Source organism: Dendrobates tinctorius, unplaced genomic scaffold, assembly GCF_039654945.1.
Source record: "Dendrobates tinctorius isolate UK_male_01 unplaced genomic scaffold, ASM3965494v1 ptg000095l, whole genome shotgun sequence".
In the NCBI taxonomy this organism is placed as follows: domain Eukaryota; kingdom Metazoa; phylum Chordata; class Amphibia; order Anura; family Dendrobatidae; genus Dendrobates; species Dendrobates tinctorius.
The window spans coordinates 27,458,208-27,471,093 of record NW_027361763.1 but is presented as its reverse complement, the minus strand read 5'-3'; the positions used below and the strand labels follow the sequence as shown (position 1 = coordinate 27,471,093).

At 42.1% G+C, this 12,886-nt stretch overlaps 1 long non-coding RNA gene across 1 annotated transcript; it reads right to left on the bottom strand.

Moving 5' to 3' along the window:
- Nucleotides 1–800: 800 nt before the first annotated feature.
- LOC141098787 (uncharacterized) lies at nt 801–4,532 on the bottom strand. The gene is made up of 2 exons (XR_012234360.1): nt 4,292–4,532; nt 801–2,007 (listed from the first exon to the last, which is right to left on the bottom strand). It is a non-coding gene; the product is annotated as an uncharacterized lncRNA (long non-coding RNA).
- Between the last annotated feature and the right edge of the window lie 8,354 nt (nt 4,533–12,886).

Below are 12,886 nucleotides of genomic sequence, written 5' to 3'. Positions count from 1 at the left end.
AATCATTTTCAGGAAGAAACGGAGTATTATCTGACAGAATTGCAGGGGTGTCAATACTTTTGGCCACAACTGTATCTACTCTAACTATTCTTTTCTGAGCTGTCAGTGTGATTATACAGTAGCGGCACATGAATTGCCGGCTTTTCAAAGGACACCGGTGCATATAAATCGGACAGCACTGCATGGTCCGAGTGCTGTCCGATTTTTTTTTATCGCACCCATTGACTTATATTGCTGATTTTCAGCCAAAAATCGCAGCAAATCGCAGAATGCTGCAATTTTTTTCAGTCCGATTTCAGCTGAGAAAAAAATTGCAAATGAGATGTCACCTATTAAATAACCTTGGTCTGTATGCAATCTGATTTTTTTTATCAGATTGCATTCGTCCAATTTCATCGCCAGTGAGTATGAGCCCTTAGACAGGTCTCCATGAGGTTTTGTCTCCCAGCTGCTCTTAAATTATTTTTTCTCTGAAATACCGCATGCTTTCAGAGTGATACATAGATTGCAGAGATCATACAGACAATGTGTGACACATGATGGCCGTGTTTATGAGCTGTCCGGTTCCCCTTAACAAAAACCCATCCTAGTTAAAATAAAGTCACCGCACCATAAAAAACCGATGGAAATCCGACAGTGGCCAACAGCCTAATCAATAACGCAGGACACTGACAGATTTCTCTTTTTTAATTTAAATTAGTTATTTGCGATCAGACATCCAGTTCTGTGCAGAACACTAAAGTATAGGAGTAACCCCGGCACACTAATAACATGAAAGTAAAGTCTTCTCAACGACAGTCTTTAATTGTTGTGATTTTATTGATTGTGAAAAAAAAGGGTGGTGTTACAATCCAAAAAAGGGTGGTGTTACAATCCAACGTTTCAGCTCTACATCTCGAGCTTTCATCAGGGATATGACTACAATATATACAATAAAAGAACAAAAATCAATAAATAAACTTTATAAAGTATTATAAAACCAAAAATCTAGTGATAGGTGATACATAAGGTGGGGACAGTGTCAAACATCCTTTGTGAAGGTGTGTATGGATCTATAATGATGTGAGGCCAGTGAGTATGTATTGTGGTGTGATACGGTGAACATGTGAGAGGTTGAAAAGAGGAATAGAGTGAAGGTGTAAGGAGTTGAAAAGCATGAATGTGTAGGTAGTGTTGAGAAAGGGCATTAGGGGACAGTGAAGTGGAGTGGGAATAAAGGTGAGGTCATCTAAGGAGGCAGTGTGTAAGGGGTGCTCTTGGAAATGTTAAGGCATAAGGTATAAATACCTAGATCCTTGGTTTTGGGGTGTGTGTATAAGTGGTATAGGTTTGCCTTTGTAATCCAGCTGCTGGAACGGTACCTATAGTAACCACTGAGAAAGGGTATAGGTTAAGGAATAGCAAGGTATATAGAAAGAAAAGATATAAAAGAAAGTTTTAGGGGTCACATACCGATGTGTAGGGTCAGCACGTGACTCCCGTCCTAAGGACAAAAAAGCAGGTCAATAAGCTGAGATGGAGAAAGGAAACCCAGTCTATGAAGACTGTAGGGCACCATTACCTTGTGTCCTAAATCTAGTCAGGTGTGGAGGAGGCCAGAAGTGCATGTGGCTTAGTGCAGTGATGTTAAATACTGTCAAGCACTTCCTGATTGGGTGGGGAAGGGGCGGGAATGGGGGGAAGGGCCATCGCCATCTTAGTGAGGTCAAAAATGTCTGAATGAATGTACTGAGCATGTGCAGGGCGGGGATAGAGAATGAGCATGTTTTGACTTGACAGGAAGTGATGGTGGCAGTCGCCATCTTAGTGAGGTCAAAAATGTCTGAATGAATGTACTGAGCAGGTGCGAGCCATCCAGGAAGTGAAGTAAAAAAGGGAGGGTTGTGAGGAAATGTCACATGCATACAGGCGGCCATTTTAACGGTGGGACTGTGCTGAATTCATGCACGGTGATAATTTCAGTGCTGGTTGTGCCTATCAGGTTTCAGAGAAACTTCCTTTTCCTGCCTAAAAACAAAGAAAGGTAATTAGAGCAAGGTTTACATACAAAGAGTAAGATGGCGTTCATATTAACACACTTATGTCAGAAATATCTCCTGTAAACCAAAAAACATTGTGTAGGAAAAGAACTTATTTGGTAGTGATTTTAAACTCCTGATGAAAAACAAAACTAATTCACTATGAAGTGGAATTTAGAAGGGATTAATAATACATTTCAGATTCTCTGTTGAGACCGTGTGGGTGGAGGGTATTTAGGTGATATATCCAATACGCTTCACGCTCTTTGAGCGTTTGGATTCTATTACCCCCTCGTCTGGGTACAGGGATTTGTTCGATAACCTGAAATTTCAGTTGGCTTACAGAGTGTCTATTTTCCACAAAATGGGCAGGAATTGGTAAAAGTGTGTTCTCACACCGGATGGTTGATTTATGTTTGGAGATGCGGTCTTTCACATGCTGGGTGGTTTCCCCAACGTATCCTAGGCCGCATGGGCATTTGATTAAATAGACGACAAAATTTGAGTTGCAGGTAAAATAGCCATTGATCTTGTACCATTTGCCGGACCTCGGATGGGTGAATGAATCGCCTTTACTAACATTCGTGCATTGTGCGCAACCCAAACAAGGGAAGGTTCCGTTGCGCACCGTGCTAAATGTCTTCTGCCTGAATGTCTTGAAGTGGGAGCCCACGTCGGCTCTAACCAAAGTGTTTTTTAGGTTCTGAGCCCGCTTATGGCAGATGAGAGGAGGATTTTGGAAATTTTCAATCCCCGGGTAAGCCTTTTCTAGTAGGGGCCAGTGTTCAAGGACTGCTTTTTTGATCAGAGGAGAGAACGGGTGATAGGTGTTGATGAACTTAACCCTATTCTCTACATCACAGTCACGTTGGGTAATTCTGGTTTGTTGTTCAGCGTTAATTTTGCGGTATCCTCTTGTTTGAAACGTTTCAGTCATCTCGTCATGTCTCATTTGCCTGATATCAGGTTTTGAGACTATGCGGTCAATTCTGTCATGTTGGGATTTAGGTAGAGCTATCTTCACGTGTCTTGGGTGACAACTGGACCAGTGTAGTAGACTATTACGGTCTGTAGGTTTGACGTAAAGGTCACTTGTAAGGGTGCCAGAGTCAGTTTTAGAGATCATGGTGTCAAGGAAACTGACAGACTGTGTGTTGGAATGTGAGGTAAAGGTTAGGTTCGGTATACTCTGGTTGAGGTCATGTACAAAATCTGTGAGGCTATTGGTGTCACCTGTCCATACACAAAAGATGTCGTCTATGTATCTGAGCCAGGTAAGAGCATGTTTTCTATATAGATGATGTGTGTAGACAAAGTCAGCCTCAAATTTACACATGAAGATGTTAGCGTACGGGGGGGCTACATTCGCCCCCATCGCGGTACCCCGTGCCTGAAGGTAGAATTGGTCCTCAAAGAGGAAATAGTTGTTGTTGAGGACCAATTTGAGTGTATCGGTACAGAACAATTTCTGGGGTTCGCTAAGAGAGGATTGTAAATCTAGGAACCATCTGACAGCCTCGATGCCAAGATCGTGATCTATGCTAGTATATAGGCTGTTGACGTCTAGGCTGGCTAATAAACAAAAGGAAGGAATGTCATGGAGGGTTCTAACGTGGTTCAGAAAATCACCGGTGTCTTTGAGATAAGATGGAATTTTTGGTACTAGTGGAGTGAGGATCTTTTCCAAGGTTATTGACAGGGGTGAGAGGATAGAGTCGGTAGATGCCACTATGGGTCTACCGGGGGGCTTTTCCAAATTTTTATGTATTTTGGGGAGTATATAAATGACTGGAGTTATGGGACTTTGTTTGTGCAAATACTCTGCCAGTTTAGAATCAATTGTACCCAAATTTAAGTGGAAGTTGATCAAATTGTCTATCTTTCTCTCTATGGAGTAGATAGGATTCGTGGGGATGGGTCTGTATGTCGTGACGTCAGAGAGTTGTCTCTGGATTTCAGACAGATAGTATTTCTTATCCAGTACTACAATGGAGCCACCTTTATCAGCAGGCTTTATGACAATGTCCTTGTTGTTTTTAAGACTTTTCAGTGCTAATGATTCTTCTCTATTAAGGTTATGGTGTTTATGTCTCCGCCATCTTTGTCAAAATATACCTTAAGTCTCAAAGAGCGGTAAAAACGATTTAACTCTTGGTGTACGAGGAACGGATCAAAGGAGGGAGTGGGACAGAATGAGAGGCCCCTCTGGAGAACTCGGATCTCGGCAGGTGAGAGACAATAGGTAGAGATGTTGAAGACAAGATTGTTCTTACCTGAGATCGAGTATTGGGACGTGTATCCCTCTGGGGGTCCTCGTCTGTTTTTTCTTCTTCCTCCTCGTCTGAAACTGTGTTTGGAGGTGCCGGGGGTTTATAAACACCAACCAGGTACCTTTCTCCTCGGGAACCAGCACCCAAGAGACGTTTATTCTCAAAGATCTCGGACTCAAGATCCCGAGCACGTTTCAACCACCTCGCCTCTATCATCCTGTCGAGATGTATATTTCACTTGTTAATGCTTCTGTGGATAAGTATATAGATGAAATCAAACATGGTAAATACCACCTTAAGCATAACCTTAATAGAGAAGAATCATTAGCACTGAAAAGTCTTAAAAACAACAAGGACATTGTCATAAAGCCTGCTGATAAAGGTGGCTCCATTGTAGTACTGGATAAGAAATACTATCTGTCTGAAATCCAGAGACAACTCTCTGACATCACGACATACAGACCCATCCCCACGAATCCTATCTACTCCATAGAGAGAAAGATAGATAATTTGATCAACTTCCACTTAAATTTGGGTACAATTGATTCTAAACTGGCAGAGTATTTGCACAAACAAAGTCCCATAACTCCAGTCATTTATATACTCCCCAAAATACATAAAAATTTGGAAAAGCCCCCCGGTAGACCCATAGTGGCATCTACCGACTCTATCCTCTCACCCCTGTCAATAACCTTGGAAAAGATCCTCACTCCACTAGTACCAAAAATTCCATCTTATCTCAAAGACACCGGTGATTTTCTGAACCACGTTAGAACCCTCCATGACATTCCTTCCTTTTGTTTATTAGCCAGCCTAGACGTCAACAGCCTATATACTAGTATAGATCACGATCTTGGCATCGAGGCTGTCAGATGGTTCCTAGATTTACAATCCTCTCTTAGCGAACCCCAGAAATTGTTCTGTACCGATACACTCAAATTGGTCCTCAACAACAACTATTTCCTCTTTGAGGACCAATTCTACCTTCAGGCACGGGGTACCGCGATGGGGGCGAATGTAGCCCCCCCGTACGCTAACATCTTCATGTGTAAATTTGAGGCTGACTTTGTCTACACACATCATCTATATAGAAAACATGCTCTTACCTGGCTCAGATACATAGACGACATCTTTTGTGTATGGACAGGTGACACCAATAGCCTCACAGATTTTGTACATGACCTCAACCAGAGTATACCGAACCTAACCTTTACCTCACATTCCAACACACAGTCTGTCAGTTTCCTTGACACCATGATCTCTAAAACTGACTCTGGCACCCTTACAAGTGACCTTTACGTCAAACCTACAGACCGTAATAGTCTACTACACTGGTCCAGTTGTCACCCAAGACACGTGAAGATAGCTCTACCTAAATCCCAACATGACAGAATTGACCGCATAGTCTCAAAACCTGATATCAGGCAAATGAGACATGACGAGATGACTGAAAAGTTTCAAACAAGAGGATACCCCAAAATTAACGCTGAACAACAAACCAGAATTACCCAACGTGACTGTGATGTAGAGAATAGGGTTAAGTTCATCAACACCTATCACCCGTTCTCTCCTCTGATCAAAAAAGCAGTCCTTGAACACTGGCCCCTACTAGAAAAGGCTTACCCGGGGATTGAAAATTTCCAAAATCCTCCTCTCATCTGCCATAAACGGGCTCAGAACCTAAAAGACACTTTGGTTAGAGCCGATGTGGGCTCCCACTTCAAGACATTCAGGCAGAAGACATTTAGCACGGTGCGCAACGGAACCTTCCCTTGTTTGGGTTGCGCACAATGCACGAATGTTAGTAAAGGCGATTCATTCACCCATCCGAGGTCCGGCAAATGGTACAAGATCAATGGCTATTTTACCTGCAACTCAAATTTTGTCGTCTATTTAATCAAATGCCCATGCGGCCTAGGATACGTTGGGGAAACCACCCAGCATGTGAAAGACCGCATCTCCAAACATAAATCAACCATCCGGTGTGAGAACACACTTTTACCAATTCCTGCCCATTTTGTGGAAAATAGACACTCTGTAAGCCAACTGAAATTTCAGGTTATCGAACAAATCCCTGTACCCAGACGAGGGGGTAATAGAATCCAAACGCTCAAAGAGCGTGAAGCGTATTGGATATATCACCTAAATACCCTCCACCCACACGGTCTCAACAGAGAATCTGAAATGTATTATTAATCCCTTCTAAATTCCACTTCATAGTGAATTAGTTTTGTTTTTCATCAGGAGTTTAAAATCACTACCAAATAAGTTCTTTTCCTACACAATGTTTTTTGGTTTACAGGAGATATTTCTGACATAAGTGTGTTAATATGAACGCCATCTTACTCTTTGTATGTAAACCTTGCTCTAATTACCTTTCTTTGTTTTTAGGCAGGAAAAGGAAGTTTCTCTGAAACCTGATAGGCACAACCAGCACTGAAATTATCACCGTGCATGAATTCAGCACAGTCCCACCGTTAAAATGGCCGCCTGTATGCATGTGACATTTCCTCACAACCCTCCCTTTTTTACTTCACTTCCTGGATGGCTCGCACCTGCTCAGTACATTCATTCTGACAATTTTGACCTCACCAAGATGGCGACTGCCAACATCACTTTCTGTCAAGTCAAAACATGTTCATTCTCTATCCCCGCCCTGCACATGCTCAGTACATTCTTTTTTTCATTTTTTGACCTTACCAAGATGGCGACTGCCACCATCACTTCCTGTCAAGTCAAAACATGCTCATTCTCTATCCCCGCCCTGCACATGCTCAGTACATTCATTCAGACATTTTTGACCTCACTAAGATGGCGATGGCCCTTCCCCCCATTCCCGCCCCTTCCCCACCCAATCAGGAAGTGCTTGACAGTATTTAACATCACTGCACTAAGCCACATGCACTTCTGGCCTCCTCCACACCTGACTAGATTTAGGACACAAGGTAATGGTGCCCTACAGTCTTCATAGACTGGGTTTCCTTTCTCCATCTCAGCTTATTGACCTGCTTTTTTGTCCTTAGGACGGGAGTCACGTGCTGACCTCACACATTGGTATGTGACCCCTAAAACTTTCTTTTATATCTTTTCTTTCTATATACCTTGCTATTCCTTAACCTATACCCTTTCTCAGTGGTTACTATAGGTACCATTCCAGCAGCTGGATTACAAAGGCAAACCTATACCACTTATACACACAGCTCAAAACCAAGGATCTAGGTATTTATACCTTATGCCTTAACATTTCCAAGAGCACCCCTTACACACTGCCTCCTTAGATGACCTCACCTTTATTCCCACTCCACTTCACTGTCCCCTAATGCCCTTTCTCAACACTACCTACACATTCATGCTTTTCAACTCCTTACACCTTCACTCTATTCCTCTTTTCAACCTCTCACATGTTCAGCGTATCACACCACAATACATACTCACTGGCCTCACATCATTATAGATCCATACACACCTTCACAAAGGATGTTTGACACTGTCCCCACCTTATGTATCACCTATCACTAGATTTTTGGTTTTATAATACTTTATAAAGTTTATTTATTGATTTTTGTTCTTTTATTGTATATATTGTAGTCATATCCCTGATGAAAGCTCGAGATGTAGAGCTGAAATGTTGGATTGTAACACCACCCTTTTTTGGATTGTAACACCACCCTTTTTTGGATTGTAACACCACCCTTTTTTGGATTGTAACACCACCCTTTTTTGGATTGTAACACCACCCTTTTTTTTCACAATCAATAAAATCACAACAATTAAAGACTGTCGTTGAGAAGACTTTACTTTCATGTTATTAGTGTGCAGGGGTTACTCCTATACTTTAGTCTTGTTTTTTCCCAGAGCACCTAAGTTGGGGTTTGAGCCTGTCATATCTGCTTTATATCTGTGCAGAACACTGACTCCAAATCCCATTTTTACCATTAGATATAACATAATCCTGCTGTGAGAGAAGAGCGATGAGCCATCTTTACCATAATGGCCTCCGGTAGTTCACCACCAATACACTTACCGGAGGCAAATGAGCCAAGTACAGTCTGTTTGGTAGTACTAACGCCCGGGCGGCTGGTGCCAGTGGTCGCCGGGGTTCTGTGGGTCACACATTTTTAGCCGTTGTACAGGGTTTTTTCTGGTTTTCTATTGACACTTTTTCTTTTACCAAACATTTTGTACAACACAATAATTAACTTTTGACAATATTTCCAACCCTTGCAAAATCCTATTGAAGTAGATACACAGTTGTGTGAAAAAGTGTTTGCCCCTTCATGATTTCATAATTTTTTGCACGTTTTTCACACTTAAATGTTTAGATCACCAAACAAATGTAAATATTATACAAAGATAACACAAGAAAGCACAAAATGCAGTCTTGTAAATGAAGGTCTTTATTATTAAGGGAAAAAGAAATCCAAACCTAGAGTGCCCTGTGTGAAAAAGTGATTGCCCCCTAAATCTAATAACTGGTTGGGTCGCCATTAGCAGTAACCAGTGCAATCGAGCATTTGCAATAACTGGCAATGAGTCTTTTACAACGCTCTGGATGAATTTTGGCCACTGCTGAATCATTGTAATTCAGCCACATTACATGGTTTCCGAGCATGAACCACCTTTTTTAGGTCACGCCATAGCATCTCAATTGGATTAATGTCAGGACCTTGACTAGGTCACTCCAACGTCTTAATTTTGTTTTTCATAATCCATTTAGAGATGGACTTGCTGCAATGTTTTGGATCATTGTCCTGCTGCACATCCCAAGTGCGCTTCAGCTTCAGGATTTTTTGGTATATAGCAGAATTCATGGTTCCATTTATCACTGCAAGTCTTCCAGGTCCTGAAGCATCAAACAGCCCCTGAACATCACACGACCACCACTATATTTTACTGTTGGCATGATGTTCTTTTTCTGAAATGCTGTGCTACTTCTACGCCAGCTGTAATGGGACATATACCTTCCAAAAAGTTCAACTTGTGTCTCGTAAGTCCAAAGAGTATTTTCTGAAAAGTCTTGAATCACAGAGATGTTTTTTGTCAAAACTGAGATGAGTCTTTATACACATATTGCTCAGCAGTAATGTTTGTCTTGGAACTTTGCCATGCAGCCATTTTTGCCCAGTGTCTTTCTTATGCTAGCGTTATGAACATTAACCTTAAAAGAGTCAAGTGAGGCCTGCAGTTCTTTAGATGTGGGGTCTTTTGTAATATCTTGGATGAGTTGTCACTGTGCTTTTGGGGTAATTTTGGTCAGCTGGCCACTCTTGGGGAGATTCATCACTGTTTATTCAATTTGTGGATAATGGCTCTCATTGTGGTTTGCTGGAGTCCAAAATCTTGAGATATTGTTTTATAACCTTTTCCATACTGATAGATCTCAATTACTTTGTTTCTCATTTTATCCATTTGCAAAGTCCTACTTTATAATAGTATCCCTATAATCATAGGTGTACCCTCTCTAATTTAAGAGCAATAACTGGCAATTCCCAGGTGTGAACATAGCCTATACTCACACGTGGGAATTGTCAATTTTTGTTTCTCATTTGTCTGGCTTTTAAGGAGCATTTGTCTACTTCACTTTCTCAGGCAGGTCCTATTTAAGCAATTTCTTAATCAAGAAATGGTGTGGCAGTAATCAGGCCTGGATGTGGCTAAGGAATGTGAAAGCAGCTTCCTTTCCTAAAATGTGATAGGCCAAAGATAATTTATGTGTTATTGGGGATCAATTTTTCACACAGGTCCCTGTAGGTTTGGATTTTTTCCCATTAATAATAAAGACCTTAATTTATAAACTGCATTTTGTGATTACTTGTATTATCGTTGTCTAATATTTACTTTTGTTTGGTGATCTGAAATATTTCAGTGTGACAAACATGCAAAAGAAGAGGAAATCAGGAAGGGGGCAAACACTGTTTCACACAACTGTGCATATAGAAAACAGATCGTGGCATCAGTATGAAATATAGGTGTGGTGTGTATCATTCTCCAATTATATCAACACTCCAGCAATTTCTATGGCAGCGCTGGAGTGCTGCTACTAATCTAAGCTCCCTGCCCCTAGTATTATACACACCACCCTCCATCTTCATCTGCACCGCATCTTGTGACGGCAGCTTCTAACTGACCGGGAATCAGAGGTAATGGTCACAAGCTCTCAGTGTGAGTCTATGGGAGTCTCGCTCTGGCCTCATAGACTTGCATTGAGTATTGACGTCCAGCTCATCAGTCACGCACTAGAGCAATCAGACAGGTCACAAGCTGCTGAAGACCGACGGGTGCGGCGCTGAGAGCAGATGAAGATGGCGCCTGGTAAGTATGAGACAAAGTGCAGGGAACTTACATTAGTAGCATCACTGCAGGGCTGCAAGAAGAAAAAGCTGGAGTGGCGCTTTAAGGTGGTGAAACAGACATGTACAGGTAGATGTAAAAATTAGACATTCTAGGAATATACCATAAACCAGGACCTGCTAGAAGACCGTGTACTGGCACTGTGAGTATGGAGGTAAAATGTAACTAGTAATACAGATGTGCAAAAACCAATGTCTGCGCTGCGCACACGCTCTGAATTAGACAGTCACAGTCAGTCAGTTACTGCCATCTCCTATCTCAGGAATGCAAAAGTCTCCACTGATCTCCAGTGTTACCTTAGAGGTGAGAAATTTAATAAACTCTGATCAGTTATGCAAGAGAAAGAAATGGGCCTCCTTGGATTAGATATCTGCAAAGCTGCTTGTTTACCCTACTCAAACTGACTGAATAAACCAGATGAGAAAAAATATAAAATAAAGAATATTTAATAATTAATAATATTAAAATATAGATGTAAAATAGGGAACTGAAAGGACAAAACATGCAAGACCACAGCACAATAATTGTAGTGGGTACAAGGACACAGTTACAACCTCATACTTACACAAAACCCCATAACATTAGTGTCATGATCCAGGATGGGCTTAGTCTTTGGCCCGTCTTGGTCAGACAGGGGTTAATTGTTTCTGCCTCTCTCTGGTAGAGGGCGGCTATTTAATGCTCACTTGACCTAGGTCCGGTGTCAGTTATACTTCTTCCCTCGGCTGAGTTAGTTGACCTCGTGCATACGTGTGCCTTGTGCCTGATATCTTGCTTGCTTGTTTGGTTTTGATCCGGTTCTGTCCCTGTTACGAGTTCTGCCTGTCCCTCTTGTACTGCGCTACCTCTCTGTGTATGACCCTCTGCCTGTGACTTGACTTTTCTCTGCTCGTCCCTCTGGTACCGCACAGCCCTCTCTGTTGTGAGTTCATTTTTCCCTTCACCGTTGAGGTCTGATGAACTCCCTCCTCTGGTGAAGGAAGGTAGTGAGGCTGATTACCAAACACCTGGGCAGCTCGATGATGACTGGGTGGCTGGAATTGAGGACTGGATATAAGGCAGCCGATGCCTTTCTGCCTTGCTGGTGATCCTGCTGGATTCTTGGAGACCAGTCTGATTCCTGCGTCTCAAAACTAAGTTTTTCTGTTCTGCTTTGTACACTTCAGTTTTGTTTTGTTTTGCCTTGTTTTTTGGGAGTTCTGCCATCCCCGGCCGGGGGTGAGCTGAATTCCATTTTTGTCTCTGATCTGTTGATCTGTTGCTCTGTCTTCAGAATATACCTGAGTGCTGATATAGTCATTTGAAGCCTAGCGACTTCAGGGCCTGTTTTTCCTATCAGTCGGTTGGCACATTTTGGATAGGGTTTTGGCGGATGGCAGACAGCAGCTTTCCTATCCTGTCCTATTTTAGTTAGCTTGGGCCCCATCATTTGCTCAACCTATCTTTCTATCTGTGTTAGTGTTTTCATCTTGCTTCACCGTCATTATATGTTGGGGGCTGCCTATTGCTTTGGGGTCTGCTCTGGGGAAATTTAATTTTTCCCCTTTCTGTCTTTAGGCTATGTAGTTCTCCAGCTGTGATCGAGGGGTCTAGGGCACCGTAGCAACCCGCACGGCTACTGCTAGTTGTTGTGGTAGGTTCAGGGGTCTGCAATCCGATAGCTACCAACCTCTCTGGTTTTTCTGGACTTAGCTAGTATTTTGTTTTTTCCTCCTTCGGTGACTCATCATAACAGAATCACCAGCCATACCGCAGATCCTAGGGTACTCAATAGCAGGAGAGAATTGTAAAAAAAAAAAGTGTGTCAGAATTTTTTTTTTTTGTGCATATTTTTTCCTCTATATCTCTGAGGCTGTAGGGGGAATTTTTTCTCTCAATGGAGATGAAGCAATTGTCTGATCGTGTGGAGCAGCTCGCTGCTGAAGTACGGATAATTTCCGCCTATCTTGCTCATTCAGATGCTGCTGAACCAAAGATTCCTACTCCTGATGTGTTTTTTGGGGATCGGTCTAAATTCTTGAATTTCAAGAATAATTGTAAATTATTTTTTGCCTTGAAGCCTAATTCGTCGGGGAACTCCACGCAGCAGGTTAAAATTGTCATCTCTTTGCTGCGCGGCGATCCCCAGGATTGGGCGTTTTCTTTGAAACCTGATGATCCTATTCTGAATAATGTGAATGCATTTTTTCAAGCCTTGGGGTTGTTGTATGATGAACCTAATGCTATTGATCAGGCTGAAAAGACCCT